The sequence below is a fragment of the Delphinus delphis genome, chromosome 4 (genome assembly GCF_949987515.2).
Source record: "Delphinus delphis chromosome 4, mDelDel1.2, whole genome shotgun sequence".
NCBI lineage: Eukaryota > Metazoa > Chordata > Mammalia > Artiodactyla > Delphinidae > Delphinus > Delphinus delphis.
The window spans coordinates 18,913,776-18,933,745 of NC_082686.1; the positions used below are offsets into that span (position 1 = coordinate 18,913,776).

At 37.6% G+C, this 19,970-nt stretch overlaps 1 protein-coding gene across 3 annotated transcripts in view; it reads right to left on the reverse strand.

Annotated features, from left to right (window-relative positions):
- JAM2 (junctional adhesion molecule 2) overlaps positions 1–19,970 on the reverse strand; it is a 64,850-nt gene that overhangs the window by 44,307 nt on the left and 573 nt on the right. The window lies entirely within an intron of this gene.

Below are 19,970 nucleotides of genomic sequence, written 5' to 3' on the forward strand. Positions count from 1 at the left end.
TCACAACAAAACTGCAAATGGGGTACCGGAGAGGATACAGGATTTATTCAAGACTTATTTTACACAGTTTGGAGGCTTTTCAATTTTGTTACTTTCTATCTTACCTCTTTCAACTTTGAATTACTCACTGCTCCAAATTGAAGCCCAATATAATTCTTCCTACTCACAATATGCTGTATTTCAAAGGATAACATTTTCAGCTACGAAAACTTTAACTAATTTTGATGAATTTAACTGGGATAATTGATGTCTCTTAAGTCTTCTTATCTCTCAATAACAGTATGCCCAAAACTATTTTATTCTTTTTCAGGCATGTACTATCACCCTTTTAAATGATCTTTAAGATCTCTGATCCACATCTTCAATAAAAATCTTTGAAAAGGTAAGCATATTATGAAATCATAACCCAGTTTTCTCCACCTTCAAAGATATAACACAGGGCTTCCCTGGTGGCGCAGTGGTTAAGAATCTGCCTGCCAATGCAGGGGACACGGGTTCGAGCCCTGGTCCGGGAAGATCCCACGTGCCGCGGAGCAACTAAGTCTGTGCGCCACAACTACTGAGCCTGCGCTCTAGAGCCCATGAGCCACACCTACTGAAGCCCGCGTGCCTAGAGCCCGTGCTCTGCAACAAGAGAAGCCACCGCAATGAGAAGACCACGCTCCACAACGAAGAGTAGCCCCCCGCTCCCCGCAACTAGGGAAAGCCCGTGCGCAGCAACAAAGACCCAACACAGCCAAAAATAAATAAAAATAAATTTATTTAAAAAAAAGGTACAACACAGAGACTCATATTAATTAAGGTATAAGTGCCCGAAGCCTAATTAGAAATCCTGGACTCAACATTCTGAAAGATCTTATAATATTAACTTTTAGAAAAAAGGCTAGAAATTAGGGGGACTTTTTCCATTTCCCTTTAAAATGATCTGTGATGCTCTTAGGTTGACTAAATTCGATAATAAATCCCTGATGATATTGAATATGCTCATTTTTGGATATTTTTCCCATTTACTTAAACAAGATTTTCAGATCATGAAATATTTATTGCAGGCTTATGGGTTACCCTTCGGGTTAATATTGCTCTGAATTCAATTTGAGTTGTGAACATGGAAGGCATTTATATATGTTGAGACAACCACAGTGCAAATATACAAAATATCAAAAAGTATTTATTAACTCATTAAGATATTTAAACCATGAACCACATTCCAAATAGAATATTCAAATTATTTTCTTATTACGATAGAAACAATTAGTCATTTTTGCACTGCGCCTGCAGGCCACTGTGTGCTGATTCTAAATCTGTACATAACAAGACGGAGGGAAGCTCCCTCTCTCCCTGCCTCGTGCATCATGTTGCTGAAGTGAACACCAGGAAAGAGTATCTTCATTTCCCCCCGAATCTCCTCAGCCTTCTACCTTTCCTGATACTTTGTCACCCACAGAGGAAAAAAAATGAGATTTGGAGTCAGCAGTTCTAACTTCAAGTCCTGCCTCTAAGTACTGTATCCCTAAAGACATTCTAAGCCTCTGTTTCTCATTTATGAAACCGTGATAAAAATAGTTCTAGGTACCACAAAGGGATGTTAACACGACTTAAATACCATAATTCCAGTAAAAGTATTTTTTTAATCCTAGAGTTCTATTCAAATGCTAATTTTGTTCTTTCTTTACTTTTTAATCCCTCAGGTTGCCCTTACTTCACTCTGATCTTTCCCCTTCTTCATCCTTCTTAGCCTCCAGATAACAACTGACTTGGCAAAATTCCTCCCCTCATCCATGACACTGTTCTGTTGCTTGCCTATTATTTCCCTGGGCACTTTTTCTTCATTGTCTCTGCTCCTTTACATTCTTTTTTTTTTTTTTTAAACATCTTTATTGGAGTATAATTGCTTTACAATGGTGTGTTAGTTTCTGCTTTATAACAAAGTGGATCAGTTATACATATACCTATGTTCCCATATCTCTTCTCTCTTGTGTCTCCCTCCCTCCCACCCTCCCTATCCCACACCTCTAGGTGGTCACAAAGCACCAAGCTGATCTCCCTGTGCTATGCGGCTGCTTCCCACTAGCTACCTATTTTACATTTGGTAGTGTATATATGTCCCTGCCACTCTCTCACTTTGTCACAGCTTACCCTTCCCCCTCCCCATATCCTCAAGTCCATTCTCTAGTAGGTCTGTGTCTTTATTCCCATCTTACCCCTAGGCTCCTCATGACCTTTTTTTTTTTTTCTTAGATTCCATATATATGTGTTAGCATACGGTATTTGTTTTTCTCTTTCTGACTTACTTCACCCTGTATGACAGACTCTAGGTCCATCCACCTCACTATAAATAACTCAATTTCGTTTCCTTCTATGGCTGAGTGATATTCCATTGTATATATGTGCCACATCTTCTTTATCCATTCATCCGATGATGGACACTTAGGTTGCTTCCACGTCCTGGCTATTGTAAATAGAGCTGCAGTGAACACTGTGGTACATGACTCTTTTGAATTATGGTTTTCTCAGGGTATATGCCCAGTAGTGGGATTGCTGGGTCCTATGGTAGTTCTATTTGTAGTCACTTCTCACCCTCTTTCCAATAGTCTATACAGACATCTTTAGTTGGCTATTTTGTTGCCTCCCGAACTATAGACAATAATCACTCCTTTTCCATTTAAATACTATGATTTCTATGGTTCTTCATGTTTACAATACTTAGAAGTATTGTTCTGATTTCTTTCATGTCCCCTATATTTAATCAAGCACTAAGACTTACCAATTTCTATTTTAAATGTCTTCTGGATTTAACTCTTTTTAAACACATTTTTTGACAGCTACTTTAATCTTGGACTCTATTACCTAATACCTGGGCTAAAGTTACCTTTTTCCTCCTGTCTATCCTACATGTAGGGGTCAAAATTATTGTTTACTTCAAATACCAATTTTCTGGCATATTGTTTCACTCATCAAAACTTCCAGCAACTTCCTGTTGCCTACTGCATCAAATAGAAACTAAACATAATATACATGAAGATATGAGCTCCATGAATACCAAGCCACTTTTGGAGCCCATGTCTTGCTTCTTTTCAAAACAAACTCTGTGTTTTAACCAATAAGAACTCTGAAAAAGGCAGTTTAGAATTAAAACATGTTCACAACTCCACATAACTTTATCATCACAGGCTAAGTATGGTACATTTCCCCCATTAAAAAATATAAAACGTTAAATTATAAAGAACATTATCATCACTAAATCAAACCTCCTCCCTCATTTTACAAATAAGGAAAATAAGACCTGAATAAAATTAAGCCGTTTTCTAAAGCCACATCATTACTAAGAGCAGAACTGACACAATCTTAGTTCCTTGGATCCCAAGCTCCATTTTATTTACATCATACTTTTTGTTTCTTTGTGAACAAATGTGACATTTATGGTTTAAAATATAAGGAGGTTCTTTGAACCATCCAGTAGAGACATTTCACATGGATATTTAACCTATAAATTTGATAATGTATCACTGTCAAATATACATTAGAAATATAATTCATAAAATTAATTTAAAAAGTGAAGGTGATTCTGCCCATCATCCCAGTCAGTTTGAAAATGCCCCAGAGTCACCCTGTCAGGGAAAATGTAATGGATATTCCTTCAAGTAAAAGATGGGAATCCACTGTCCTCTGGGAAAAAACACATTACTATTCTACACACTCATTGGTGAGGTAACTTAGCTTTATTAAAAAGTACCTCTGTGTCCCACTTCCAAAATTACTTGTCCTTTTTTTCCCTAATAATTAGAAAAATACATTTCTTCAGCTATTCTAGCCCATGTAATGCAAAAGGCTAGTTTTGACTGTTCTCATCATTCCTCAGCAGATTTGGGTGTCTCACCACTAAACATATAAATAGTTGAACGTGTAAAATGGTACAGGATAGAGAGATATGACTTGTTTGTTCAAATAATTAGGACTCTAAATATAAAATCGATTAGAGGGTTGTGATGCAATCTTGCTTGCACTCTAAAACCAAGAAATAATAGAATGGAAGGTGAAGTGAAACTCTTTCCTCTATTAACATCTACATTCTCTTGCTCATGAATTCATGGCGCATTGGGGGAAAGTGTTGAAAATAGCTTCTGACATAAATGACTACATTGCTAGTGTGCATAAGCTGCTGACACAGGCTCTAGGTTGCTTCCAAACGCCTCTATTTCTTCCATTTTTTCCCCACAACCAGAGTCTTCTCTAGAGAATCTTTAGAGCTTTGGAGTCTTCAGGGTTCGAGGAACTATGGGAAATTAAATCATATAAAGAACTCATTTCGGGGACATCCTTGGTGGCGCAGTGGTTAAGAATCCTCCTGCCAATGCAGGGTACACAGGTTTGATCCCTGGTCCTGGAAGATCCCACACGCCACGGAGCAACTAACCCTGTGAGCCACAACTACTGAGCCCACGTGCCACAACTAGAGAAAGCCTGCTCGCAGCAACAACGACCCAATGCAGCCATAAATAAATAATTAAATAAAAGAACTCATTTGGAACTTGACATTAAGTTATTAATGACATGGGTTTGAACATTAAATATTTTAGAAAGTATGAGCAATTTTGAAAGAGTTGATAATGTCAAATGCTGGATATGCCCTTACCCTATAAGAAGGCTGCAAGTGTTCTCTTTTGTTGTTCAGAAGAGCCAGATGCTTGATAAGAAAGGCCTGATTGAGTCAGCCTGCATTAAATAAATGCAGGAGAAAAAACTTTAAATATTTAGGAATTTAATCAACTCACTTTTTACATTCATCTTTTCTTGCCATCAGTCTATGAATATGACATGCACTCATCTAATGGGTCCTTTCACATTTTAGGGAATAAAATATTAAAGTTCCTTTCAAAATAAATGAACCGAAAGATCCACACTACATCATGAAGAAAAACGGCTGTTATGCAGTGGATTTACTAACAGATTTTGCAGTGTAACCCAGGATCGTGGAGTTCCAGTTAGTGGCAGGGTGTTCATTTGTTTGTCTGAAGGCATTTTATTAGTGTGAAAGAGACAAACTAGATTTAAAAGGGGGCTATTTAAACAGAATGTGGGTTTCTTATATTGACTACCCTGGCTAAGATGTGGAGTTTAAGAAAACAGACAATTCAGATATCTTATGTAGACTCACTTTGGTCTTTTTATTTTCTCTTTAAACCAGTAGACTCTAAGGTAGAATGTATAAGAAAACCCAGAGGGGTGAATAAAAATATTAGAATTTCTATATATTTGTCACATTCTTCTCTTTATTTGTATTTATGGGTTTAAGTAGTTTTTTACTATGAAAAATTTCCAAATAGACATAAAAGTGGAGAGAACAGAACAATAACCCCCATATTTCATTCTTTGGATTCAACAGTTATAAAGACTTTGCCACATTTACTTCATCTACCCCTTTTTGTTGTTGAGGAATTTTCAAGCAAATCATATATATAAAAATTTTTTTCTTTATTAAATATTTAAGTAGGTATCAACTCAAATTGAAGACATATGTCTACAACTCCATTAGAACAACTAACAAAATTTAAAATACTTCCTTGGTATAATCTAATATCCAGCCCTAGTCCAATTTGCTTGATGTTTTATTTGAATCAGGATCCAAACCATGTCTCAACATTACATTTGCTTTGTAGGCTTTTTGTCTCGGTTTGTTCTAATCTAAAGCTAACCTGCTCTTTCCTCCCTTTTATTTTTTCCTTTCATGCCATTGACTTGTTGCAGAAACCTGGTCAGTTATTCTGTAGAAAAGCCCAGTTTCTGAGTTTGTGTGTGGCCTTGTGGGGTCATTTAATCTATGTATCTACTCCTTCAAAAAGAAGTTAGCTTGTCTAGAGGGTTGATTCAAGGAAAGGTCACTATTTTTTTTGAGGGATGGTCAAAAATACTACATAGGGAATGTTATATGCTTCCTATTATATCACTGAATGTTTGGTTGTGCCACTTTTAATGATGTTAAGACTAAATAGTGGTTTCAGGTGATAAAGAGACTGATCCCTCCATTGTAAAGTTTCCCATCAACATTTTTTCTGTTTTTACCCATTAATAATCATATCCTAAGCCAATTACAAGTTTCAGGATAATGATAATTAGATTCTATTTTTTTCTATTATCTTTGCGCATTTATTAGCTTGAATTCTATAAAGAAGAACTTTTCCTTGTCAATTAAGGATGTGGTTACATATGCAAACATAAAGGAAAGCAGGACAAAGCCTTATTATTGACTGCCAGATATCAGAGTAAGAAGAAACTGACTTAGTTCAGATGGTGACCAAAGCGTGGTAACTGTGTCTTTTTTTTTTTTTCTATTTGACTTTCTCTCTCTTTTTGGTATCTGCATAATTAATACATTAAAAAATATATTCAACATCTTTAAATCAATTGCATTCAATATTTAAAAAAAATTTTTTGATTCTCAAATTGCCTCTAATTTGGCCAAAGGGAGCCCTTTTATGTTGATTCCTGTGTCTTTTAGACACAACCTCAGTAGCTCGGAGAGTTCTAACTTGCTTTCTGGTGCAACAAAATGTCCCACACTCATATATGCCCAACTCTAAACACGGAATCAGATGCTCCTCCAAAGATCCCGAGTCACTGCTAATGTGGAATGGTATCTAGATCACAGTCTGTTTGTGATCATTTTTATGGGGTTGTAGAATAGATTATATTATTATTCCCAACTACTCATTCCCTTCCCACTTATTATCGCATGATTTCCAGGGCATCCTGGCAGGCAGAATACACTCCCCTACCCCAGTTCCAGGTCTGGCCATGTGACGTGCTTTGACCAGTGGACATCCATCATGTTAAGTGGATGCTTTCAGAGCTGTTGCATGACTTAGCTCTGCCTCCTGCCTTTGCCCTTGGCCACAAGGACTGTCTCTCCCAAATAGGGGCAGCTCTTTCAGCCTGGGGCCAGGAATGAGACATGTAAAGCAGAGATTTTGCAGCTGACCTGGAGCCACCAAAATTGAAAAGCAGCAAAAATGATACATATAGTTGCAAACTACTGAGATTTGGGTGGGTTTTGTTACTTCATAAGAGCTGACTGATACAGGTTGTGATTTCATCTAGGCCTTTTTAGTAGACAGACACAGAAAATGTGTCGTTCTTTCTTTTTTTTTTTGTATTTTTCTTTTTCTTTCATTTTTTAAAATTTAAATATGGTTGATTTATAATGTTAGTTTCAGGTATACAGCAAGGTGATTCAGTTACTGTATATATATATACATATATATGTTTATGTATATATATATTCCTTTTCAGATTCTTGCATCTGAAAAAAGCATCATGAGTTCATAGTGATTTTTCAAATCAAATATACCATTATAGGGCTTTAACTTACCTTTTTAAAAAACATTATACATGTATCTCTTTTTTCCTACAATGAAAATCTTTATCTTTCTATATCGATATAATTACTGATTTGAATTGTCCTGTAATACAAAGTAGTTTCAAAAGAACAAAACCACTATTTTAAATTACTTTAGTTTACAAAGTATTTGTAGCTTTATTCATCCCTAAAGTATATCCTACTATTCAGGGGAATATTATTTTCTAAGCTCAGACTGGAGCTTCTTTCCTCTATGTGGTTATATCACTGATTTGATATACAGTAGGTTCATCTCTTTCCATCTGTTTTCAATTTTCACAGATGGATGCTTTAATGAATTTTATCTTTTAAGTAAAACCTTTAAGTTTTCAAAATCAAATCTATGTAATAAGTTATTAAGAGAAATCTGTTCTATTCCTGTCTCTTCTACCCATTGTGAATAGTTTTCATTTAACTTCCCAGCATTTCTTTCTTACGAAAAATGTAGCATGTGAAGCTATACAGTTCTGTACCTTGGTTTTTTCACTTACTATATCCATACATGGAGACTGCCCTCATTCCTTTTCATGACTACATTGCACACCATTTTATTTATTCAGCCAACCCCCTACTGATGGGTATTTGATTGTTTTCAGTCTTTTTTTAATAAATAATTTTGAAATAAATAATATTATGCATGAATCATGTCCTGTTTTATACAGCTCTGGAACAAGCTCCCAGTAGTGGGGTGGATGAGTCAAAGGGTAGATATGTAATTCTTCTACACACTGCTGAATTCCACTCCAGAGCAGACACCTCATTACACTGCCCATCAAGAGTGTGTGAAAGTGCCTATTTCCATACAACCTCAGTAAAGGAACATGCAGATGAGTTATATGTTTTTGCTAATCTGGTAGACAAGAGATGCAGTCTTTGTGAAGGTTTAATAATTTACATTTCAAGTTATGTTGAGCAGAGCTTCATACTTATCAGTTTTTTTTTTTTTTTTGGCTGCGCAGCTTGTGGGATCTTAGTTCCCTGACCAGGGATTGAACCCTGGAGCCTTGGCAGTGAAAGCAAGGAGTCCTATCACTAGACGGCCAGTGAATTCCAAAGAGCTTCATACTTGAAGAATCATTTGAATTTTTCTTCTGGGAACTCTCTGGGGTTTGCTTGTGTGTGTGTGTGTGTGTGTGTGTGTGTGTGTGTGTGTGTGTGTGTGTGTGTGTGTGTGTGTGTGTGTGTGTGTTGGCATGTCCATGTACCATTTTTCTATTTTGTTCTTTATATTTTTATTCTCTTTCCATTTTTATGGGCTCTTTGTTATATCAGTGATAATACTCTTTGGTTGAGGATTAAACTACAAATATATTTTCCCAATTAGACATTTATCTTTTGATTTGTGTATAGTGTTTTATTTTTTTCATGCAGATGCTCTTTGGATATATAGTCCAATTCATAGAAGAACGTACCATGCTTTGTTCTGTTTTGTTTTGTTTGTTTTGTTTTGTTTGTTTTGTTTTGTTTGTGGGCAATGGTCTTATTTATTTGCTTACTTACTTACATTTAGATCTCTGATTCATTTGGACTTTATCCCTATGTACACTATCAGGTTCAGATCCAATTTACCTTAAATCACTGCACAACTGTTGTAACAACATTTAATAAGAATTCTCAATGGTTTGAGATGCTACCATTTTATATGTGGATAAATAGATAGATAAATACAGACATATAGAAAGGTAGGTTTAGATAGATAGATCTCTATTTTTATCCCTATCTATCCTAAATTTATAAATGAACTTGCGCCAATTTCTGGACTTTATATTCTGTTCCATCGGTCTGTCAGTCTCTTCATGTACCAGTCCCACAGTGTTTTAATTACAGAGCCTTTATCAAACTCTGTAATATAGGGCTACCACCACTTCATTTCTGCCCAAAGGTATTAGTGTTTGCATCTAATATAATATTTATTTTATGTATATTTTATAATTAATGTAATATATTGATACAAAAATACATGTATATAATTTATAACCAAAAACTTACATTGGGGCATACGCTCTTTAAAAAAAAAAAGTAGAATATGGAATCAAAAAAAAAAGTTTGAGGGCTTCCCTGGTGGCGCAGTGGTTGAGAGTCCGCCTGCCGATGCAGGGGACACAGGTTCGTGCCCCGGTCCGGGAAGATCCCACATGCCGCGGAGTGGCTGGGCCCATGAGCCATGGCCGCTGAGCCTGCACGTCCGGAGCCTGTGCTCCGCAATGGGAGAGGCCACAACAGTGAGAGGCCCGCGTACCGCAAAAAAAAAAAAAAAAAAGAAGAGGTAAGGGATTTTGGACTTAGACCTTCAGAGAGGACTTGCGTTTGGCAACATGGAGAACATTTGAACAAGGAGGACAATGACATTAGAAGAGATGGAGGCTGGGAGGAGAAACATTGTATCTAGATAAAATGCCATAGAGGTTCACTCCCTTACACACACACACACACACACACACACACACACACACACGGCACAAACACAAAAGAACCTGACTTCTTCTGGGACCGAAAGCATTATATGGCGTCATAGTACAATGATACCATAGCTCCAATCAGTTTATGTAAAACTTTTATATATTTTATGGCAGAGCTCACTGTGTTTAGATTATTGGATTAAATAATAATAACCAGTAATTAAATTATTGGATTGAATAGATCAGTGTTTATTTACACTTGAGTCATTGTTTATTTCATATGTCCATTCTACTTTTGATTAGAATCCACTCCTATTTTAAAGTGACTCTAGAGCATTTTTTTAAAATATAAACACAATTCTCTCTTTTCAAATTTAGCACTTTCCCAGTAGCTCAACGTGTTCCAATTTTATTCATGGTCATTACTTCTTTCCTCTCCTTTAAAAATAGCAGCAGCTTTCACTTGTCTGTAAATCCTAGCTGGTGCTGCTGTCTCTGTCCTCTCTGGCCCTTACTCTTTTCTCCTTTGGATTTTTTCACTGGGTCTCGGTTGGAATTTTTCTCTTTCTAGTTTTGATCACTGGTTTGGGAGTTTATTTCCCTCTGTTTTGTTATAGCACTTGGTTTCACTACTTATATTTAGTGGTTTTAACTAGAAGATCGTCCCTACTGCATCTTGGCATAGGGTTTTAAAAAGGCCTCTTCAAGATGTTATCATGAGTCCTTTTTGGTGACCCAGCTTTGGGTTGTGGCTTTAGTTACTGGTAAAAATAGATACTTTGTAGGAAAGCACAGAATATTATACACAATATGATTTGATCTGTTGGAAGTTGCAGAACATTAAGCACAGTAATTTTTATTTTTAAAGAAACTATACAGGTATGCTCATATATGCTGGAACTACATTCCCCGCCCCACGATTTTTCTGGAATCACATGCAAGAAACTTAAGAGTGGGCTACTTCATTGATGAGGAAGTAGAGAAAAGGGAACCCTTATACACTATTGGTAGGAATGTAAATTGGTGCAAGCACTGTGAAAAACAGCATGCGGGTTCCTCAAAAAACTAAAAACAGAGCTACCATGTGATGCAGCAATTCCATTTCAGGGCATATATCTGAAGAAAACAAAAACACTAATTCAAAAAGATACATGCACCCCGATGTTCATAGCAGCATTATTTACAGTAGCCAAGATATAGAAGCAACCTAAGTGTCTATCAACAGATGAATGGATAAAGAAGATGTCTCATACACACACACACACACACACACACACACACAAACACAATGCAATATTACTCAGCCATAAAAAGAGAATGAAAATTTGTCATTTGCAACAACATGGGTGGACTTGGAGAGTATTATGCTTAGTGAAATAAATCAGAGAAAGACAAATACTGTATAATATCACTTATATGTGGAATCTAAAAAATAAAACAAACTAGTGAATATAACAAAAAGGAAACAGACTCACAGGTATAGAGAATGAACTAGTGGTTACGAGCGGAGGGAGTGAGGGAAAGGGACAACATAGGGGTAGGAGATTAAGAGGTACAACCTACTATGCATACGATAAACAAGCTACAAGGATATATTGTACAGCACAGGGAATATAACCAATATTGTATAATAACTATAAACCGAGTATAACCTTTAAAAATTGTGAATGTCGTATATCTGAAACTTATATAATATTGTACATCAACTATACCTCAATTAAACAATCAGATTAAAAGAGTGGGAGTGGAATAAAAATCAGGAGGACTGTAAAGGAGACAGTTCTCATTTGATGACTTTTCTGTGATGTTCGAATTCACCATATACATAAATTATGCTAGTTGAACATGTAAGTAGATGCATTTAACAGTGATCTATTTTTGTCTTTGATCACGTCCATCATAAAGTATTGAGCAAGTTTTCATAGTGTGAGAAAAGCTAAAACTGAAAACAGCAGGTGACTCTTTTCACAAGATGTGAGCCAGCAAACCGGAAACACCTTGCATAAAGGAGAGAGACCAGCTAGGCTTCTTCACTCTGTACAAATATAAAGACAAATTTGTCCCAAAATGTCCCTGTGAGGCACTTTGAAGACTAAAACAAAATAGAAAATCCAACGAAACAAATAAAATCTTGAGTCCAATGACATGAGAGAGAGAGAAAGACAAGACTCCTTAGTTAAGGACTAAAACTCATGTCAGTTATGCTCACGAGGATGCTTGCTCAGGGCTTTTGGAGCCCAGACAGTGGAAAGCTAAGAGAGTAGCTCTTTTTCTTTTTTAAATCATTCAAGAGCACTTTATTTACTCACATAGAGTCCCCTCTTGTACGTTTCCCCACTTCCAGTTTCTAGAAGGAAATATTTGACATTTTTCTCCACAAAGTTTCTTTCCCAGTGGGCTGTTAGCAATGTCAACAACAGCAGTAGGAGATCCTTTGAAGACCTGGAGAACGCAGTTGAACAGGCATGAATGACCCCTTTACTTAGAGCAAAATGAAGTGTTTACCTCTATTTTCAATAGTTTTACAGAATTTCTGGGAGGAAAATTATAGTTTAATCAGTACTCGTCGAATTCTGTCCTTTAGAACACTATACAGTTCTGTGGTTGTACTTCGGGAACCGTTCAAAATTGTTTCCGAAAAATATATTTTTTAAATTATTATTTTTTTATTGAAGTATAGTTGACTTACAATGTTGTGTTAGTTTCAGGTATACAACAAAGTATATATATATATATATATATATATATATATATTCTTTTTCAGATTCTTTTCCATTATAGGCTTATTATAAGATATTGAATATAGTTCCCTGTGCTACATGGTACGTCCTTGTTGTTTATCTATTTTATATATAGTAGTGTCAATCTATTAATCCCAAACTCCTAATTTATCCCTCCCCGCCCTTCCTTTTTAGTAACCACAAGTTTGTTTTCTATGTCTGTAAGTCTATTTCTGTTTTGGAAATAAGTTCATTTTAGATTCCACATATAAGTGATATTATATGCTATTTATATTTCTCTGTCTGACTTACTGCATTATTTCATTCTTTTTATGGCTGAGTAATATTCCACTGTGTATATTTACCACATCTTCTTTATCTATTCATCTGTCAATGGACATTTAGGTTGCTTCCATGTCTTGGCTATTGTAAATAGAGCTTCAATGAACACTGGGATGCCTGTATCTTTTCAAATTAGAGTTTTTGTCTTTTCCGGATCTGTGCCCAGGAATGGGATTGCTGGATCATATGGTAAGTCTATTTTTAGTTTTTTAAGGAACCTCCATACTGCTTCCATAGTGACTGCACCAATTTATATTCCCATCAACAGTGTAGGAGGGTTCCCTTTAAGAGAGCAGTTCCTGACCTACTTCACAGGACTAGGTCCAGGACAGTGTTCTGCTTCTCTCCTCATAAAACATAAGAACAATTCAAACTGCAGAACACTGCTGACCCACTCATTGGTTTGAAGATCCTCAGTAGGGTTCTGTGGGCCTGTCAACAGGCATTCATTTGAGCACACACATCCTCTCTCTCTCTCTTTCTCTCTCTCTCTCTCTCTCTCTCTCTCATGCACACACTCATACCCTTAGTAATATAGAAGGCCACTCTTCTTCCCATCACAGCTAATCAAGTCACCCTCCAAAGGGTGGCAACTTGGTGAAACTCTAAAAACACTTAAAACAATACTGATGGAAGACAAACTCAGGTATTGGAAAAGAGAACAACACTGAAAGAAGAGAAATAGTAACCCAAAGAGCTACTGTTTTACGTTTATATGCTGGGAGCTGAACAGAAAGTTGGAAACACCTCCAGTATACATGATTTTTTTAAAAAAATCCTTAAAAACCAAAGAACAATTTTTCTCAAATCCCTGATTAATTAACTACATTTCAAATAATAAAACAATTTTCTGTGGGTATATGTATATGTTTAATGATATACGTTTGTGTATGTATATATTTCAGTAAACTATATAAAAGACATACTTAGGAAGTAATTGCCTGGACCACTCCAATCACTGGTCTCCCCACTTCCAACTTCCCACCTACCCATTCTGCCCATTCTCTATCCTCCATCCACTGGGTTCCCTTTTTGAAATGCAAATCTGACGGATATTCAGCGTTTAAAAGCCTTCAACGGCTTCTCCTTACTTTAGGATAAATTCAAAATCCTAACTGTGTCTCACAAAGCCCTCCACCGCCTGGCTGCTGCCTCTCACCCTCCCCTGCTCTCCATACTCTGGCCTTAAAGAACTTATTTTATTCCTTCACCCTCTTCCTGAACGCTCTCCCCCAGGGACATCTGTGCATGCTGCTGGCACCATCAGAAATGGTCTCCCTCATCTTCTTTACCTGGTTACGAGTATAATCTTTTCATAGATAGATAGAGATGTATGTGTGTGTATTCTGTAATAAAACTTAAAAAAACACATTCTAAAAAAATTCTTTTTTAACATTTTAAAGTTTTTAATCTAACATTTTAGTTATCTTATTTTACTTTTTGGCCATGCTGCACGGCTTGTGGAATCTTAATTCCCGACCAGGGATTGAACCAGTGCCCACTGCAGTGGAAGCGTGGAGTCCTAACCATTAGACCGCCAGGGAATTCCCTAAAATAAACTCTTAAAATAATAAAAGTAAATAAAACAGGCTGTTTAAACTAGTACAGTACTTATGAAACAGCCTATTCTTTGTCTATGACTCTCAAAAATGTCAGAAATCCATTATAAGTGATAATATGAATGTTTAACTTCATTGCCCCCCAATTTTAACAATAATAACAGTAACAGTTTTTTAAATGCTTTATACATGTGAAAACATTTCTTTCTCCCTAAACCTCTATGAGGTAAGTACTGTTATTGGGATTGTCACCATTACAGATGGGTCAACTAACCCACACAAAAGTCAAATAACTTGTACAAAGTCACAAAGCTAGTAAGTGAGCAGAGTTCAGCATCAGAGTACGTCCTCTTTACCACTACACTATGCCATCTGAAATACAGCTCAAAAAATGCAAATCTATAACACTATGAAGTATAATTTAAAGGGAAGAGTTATGGTTGCTCCATAGGCTCTAGAATGTTCTTGGCCACAACACCGATTACCCACATCCTAATTTTGGTTCCTGTGGTAGGCAAAATAATCCCCCCCACCCCCGGCAAGGTGTCCACATCCTAATTCCAGGAACCTATAAATATGTTACCTTACATGGTAAATAGGAAATAAGGTTGCAGATGGAATTAAAGTCGCTAACCAGCTGATCTTGAGATGAGTAGATTATTCTGGATTACCCAGGTGGGCCTGATGCAATTTTAGTGGTCCTTATAAGTGGAAGAGGGAGGCAGAAGAGAGAGAACCAGAGATATGGCAGCCTGGCATCGCTGGCTTTGCATCTGGAGGAATGGGGCCATGGCTGGCCTCTAGAAGCTGGAAAACACACAGAAACAGATTCTCCCCTAGACCCTCCAGAAGGAACACTGCCCTTCCCATACCTCGATTTTAGCCCAGTGAGACCTATTTCACACTTCTGACCTCTAGAAATTTAAGATAATAAATTTGTGCGGCATTAAATTTATCGTAATTTGTTACTGTGACAATAGGAAACTAATATAGTTGGGCTTTTTTTCCCTGAGTTCTAACCTCAGTAACACCTTCCAAGAAAGTAGTGCTCAGTTTTAAGTTTTCTTTTTCTTTTTTTGCCAAAGAAAGCACTTGACCCAGATTCTGACTCACCCTCATCTTCCTCGAAACGTCAATCTGGGAGGGCTTCCCTGGTGGCACAGTGGTTAAGAATCCGCCTGCCAGTGCAGGGGGCAGGGGTTCGAGCCCTGGTCCGGGAAAATCCCACATGCCGCAGAGCAACTAAGCCCGTGCGACACAACTACTGAGCCTGCACTCTAGAGCCCACGAGCCACAACTACTGAGCCCACGTGCCACAACTACTGAAGCCTGCGTGCGTAGAGGCCGTGCTCCGCAACAAGAGAAGCCACTGCAGTGAAAAGCCTGCGCGCCGCAACGAGGAGTAGCCCCTGCTGGCTGCAACCAGAGAAAGCCCACGCGCAGCAACGAAGACCCATCCAAAAATAAAATAAATAAATTTATTTTTAAAAAAACATCAATCTGGCAATACAGGTAGCCTGTAGTATCGGCTCAGCAGTGGTGTCACTACATTGTTATGGGATGTAAAGAAATGTTATTTTAAACAATGGCTTTTACAGATTTCTGCTGGTCTGACTTTAACAAACACAGTGGCTCTTGCCTCTATGGTCTAATACATCTTCTCCACCAAATAGGCCCACTGGAGGAAGAGAGTGTGATAGAAACCATGGGCCGAGCAAATGTGTGTAAATACACATGGGCTTCTCTCATTGAACTGCTCATGTGGAGGGGTAAATGAGTGTCCTCAGCCATAGGGAACTCACTGTTCTCTTTATGCTGATATTTTTGCTTTTGACATCTTCCTTTTTAATGTAATGTCTGTTACTGTCTTAAAATGATTATCAGGTCTACCAGCAAGCACAATTTGACCTTTGCATTCATCTTGACTATGTCAAGATGGAACCAGTTCTCTTCAGCTAGTTGATTATGATGCTTTGCTCTTAACAATGTTGACAGAGGGCAGAATTTTCCTGGCACCGGTTTCCTGGAGTGCTGTTTTGGGTCAATTCCATCATAGAGGCAGAACCTTGTAATTCTGCAGAAGATCCAAACCTCTCTCTGCCTCCACGGTCCTTGTCAGTTGATGAGAGATTACAAACTCAGGCCAAGTTGCCTGGCTTGGGTTCCAGTCTAGATCTGAGGACAAGCTGCCACCAGATGTGTATTGCCAAGAACAGCACACTGCTCTCATTCACATTCAACTCCTTTTCTGACATCTCACCTACGCAGAATAAGTTAGGGCTTCATGATTTATAATACAATCATTAACTCTATCCATACATTTCTTCCACCCACTCCACCTTATCCCCTTCCCCTTCGACAGGTGTATATTTACCCGTACTATTAACCAAGCACTTTGCTCAGCACTGGACATACAGTAGTGAGCAAACATCAAGAAATTTCTTCCCACATGGAGCTTCTATTTTAGTGGGAAAGAAAAATATAATTCAACTAAACACACAAATAAATGTCCATCTATCAACAGGTACACTGAAATCATAATTTAAGTAACAACAACAAAAAGCAATCCTCCTGACTACCAAAAAGAAACAAAGAATATTGACAGATAGAAGTAAAAGGAAAGAATGGGAATGAGCATGATATTATACATATTAGGATTGAGACAAAAGAGTGGTACAGTCGTATTTGGGATGAATATCAAGAAGATGAGATATAATTAGAGCATAAGGAATCCACTGTCTTTTCTTGAATGAAGATGATAAAAAGAGTTAAGTGTTCAGAAAAATGAGAGTGAAGGCCAGCTATCTATGCAACAAAGTCTCTGATCTTCAAATCCCAGTGCCACCTCTTTCCAGCCTAGATAAGTGAGCCCAGACAAGTAACTTAGCTTTCCTGAGCCTTAGGGTCCCTACCTGTAAGTTGAAGATATGTTCTATCTCATGCATTTGTTGAGAACTTAAAAAGAGAAAACATACAGGAAAGTCCTAGGAACAGTGTGATACATAGGTAAGCCTTCAGTACAGTTTTTGGATCTGGATGTGAAACCTGAGTGGATAAATCAAAAATAGGACGGTGGGGTGAAACTTAGCCTCGAAGAACATTCTTGTTTTTTCAACAACACCCTAAAAGCAATGAATGTACCTAGTGCCCAGATCTTGGTTTCTAATACCATTCTCCAATCAAAGGAACCAGGGCTCCTTGGAGCAGTGGCTGATTCTGGAACTGGAGCAGAAAATATACAGGATCAGCCTGGAGCACTTTGTGGAACCAGAAAGTAAGGAAGTGCCAAAAACAAACAAACAAACACACATATATACACAATGATGGGGGGATGTCAAAGGGACACAGGAACCAATTTTAAGAACTCCCAATGGCCAAAGCTGACAATCTAAAATAAATAAAATAGTATTGGACTGTTATCCAAAGTGCAAAATAAATATTGATGAGCTTATGCTGACATAAAAAAAAAATAGATGAATGAATGAATGAATGGAGTGGGGGGAGAGACATCTCTCAAGCAGAGAAATTCCAAGTAATTTATGGAGCTACTCCACTCTCAAGGAGGTGGAGTATAACTCTTCTTCCTTAAGTGTGAGTTGTACATAGTGATTTCCTTCCAAAAAATACAGTATGGAAAGTGGGGGGGAAGGTAACCCATGGAGATACCTGGCATACACTACCCGACCAGGTGATAAAGGTTAACATCAACAGTGATAAGTCATGGTCACAGTATGTACCCTTGATATGATGTGATGAAAATGATACTTCACCTCGGAGATCGCCCTCCAAAAAAAACCATAAACCCAGTCTAGTCATGAGAAAAATATCAGAGAAATACCAATTGAGGGACATTCTACAAAATATTTTGCCAATACGCCTCAAACCTGCCAAGGTAATAACAAAACAAGGGAAGTCTGAGAAACTGTCACAGCTAAGAGGAGCCTAAGGATACATACAGGATTACTAAATGTACTGTGGTGTCCTGGATGGGATCCTGGAGCAGAAAAGAACATCAGGGAAGAATGAAGGAAATCTGAAAAAAGTATGGACTTCAGTTAATAATAATGTATCAGTATTGGTTCCTTAATTGTGACAAATGTATCACACTAATGTAAAATATTAATAATAGGGGAAAGTGGGTGTGGTGTATATGGGAACTCTCTATACCATCCTTGTAATTTTTCTTTAAGTCTAAACTGTTATAAAAATTTTAAAAAAGCAAATAAAACATTCTTGCAATACCAGACCTTTTGGCATCCCAGGAACAATACAGAAAAGATCCCTGCACACTTCCAAATTAATCCCCTGTAGGAGTCAGGGTTAGGAGGGCCAAAGTGTTAGCTTTACCCAAAGCTTGAAAAAGCGCTTATTCTGCCTATTCATCTAAGCCTGTGTTTGCCTCTGGGTTATTCTTGGCTACAGTTTCAAACTTAGGGTGTATTGTTTCTATTTTGATTACTGTGTAGGAATACCAGAGCAAAATAATTTTCTCTGTTTTTAATTAGTGATAATTCTACACTAAAGTCAGTCCTTTTTATTTCAAATTTAAGACTGTCAGTGAAATACATAACTTTTCCAGTAGTTTTGTTACAATTCCTCCAGTCTGCCTCTTTGTTGCCTTTCGGCATTAGTGATTTTTTTGTCTGTGTGTTCAACATGATACCAATTGATATGTCAAAATTGCGTAATGGTTTTTATTGTGAAGCCTTGACTTCTTGGTTTGATTTCCTATAATATAGGTCAGCACATGCCCCCTTCACTGAGACAACTTGCACCTTCTTTCCCTACTCAGGGACAAAAACTCACACCACGTTGAGCTGAGCAATACTCAGGCAATGAGAGCTCGAGAAAGAGTCATTGTTTTATGCTATTAGACACGCAACCTGCAGGTTATTTTAAGTATTATATTATCAGAACTTGAATAGCAACAACAATAATGCATTCTATTAAAAATAAATAAAAGGAAAGTAAAAAGAAAAAAAGGTAAAACGAAAGAAAAAGGAAAACTTCGTTTCTTAAGTGTGCTAAAGACCTATTGTAATCTCCTCCATTTTTTTCTAAAAAGTTAATGCGAGAAAAACAAAATAATAGGAAACATTCCCAGGATTTTAAATCTTATGAGCCCAGAATCCGTGAAAATCCTGTTTAGAACCATCCCGTGAAGTTGGCTTTGGGACGTCTCCCGCTACTGCATCAGAGCTTCTGTATCTTTCTAACAATCCCGTTGACGTACCCTGAGGACACAGCAGCTGGCTGGAGCGCCCAGACCAGACTCCTCTAACTGAATGTAGATGTACAGGTGGAGAGGATACAAGTAATTCTGGCTCAACAGCCAGGAATTCCCTCCCACCACGCGTCCCAAAAGTGCACTGCACATTAGCGGCACAATTGGGACCCTCAAAAGCCATGACAATTCTAATAGTGCCCCCTGCTCTAGTGCTAAGCGTGTGGCCGGCGCCTGCCTCCGAGTGATGCCATCTTGGGATCTTAGCATCTTCTAAGGAGTTAGTGAGTTTTGCATTCTATTCACGTTTCCGTGTCTTTGAAAACTCAACCC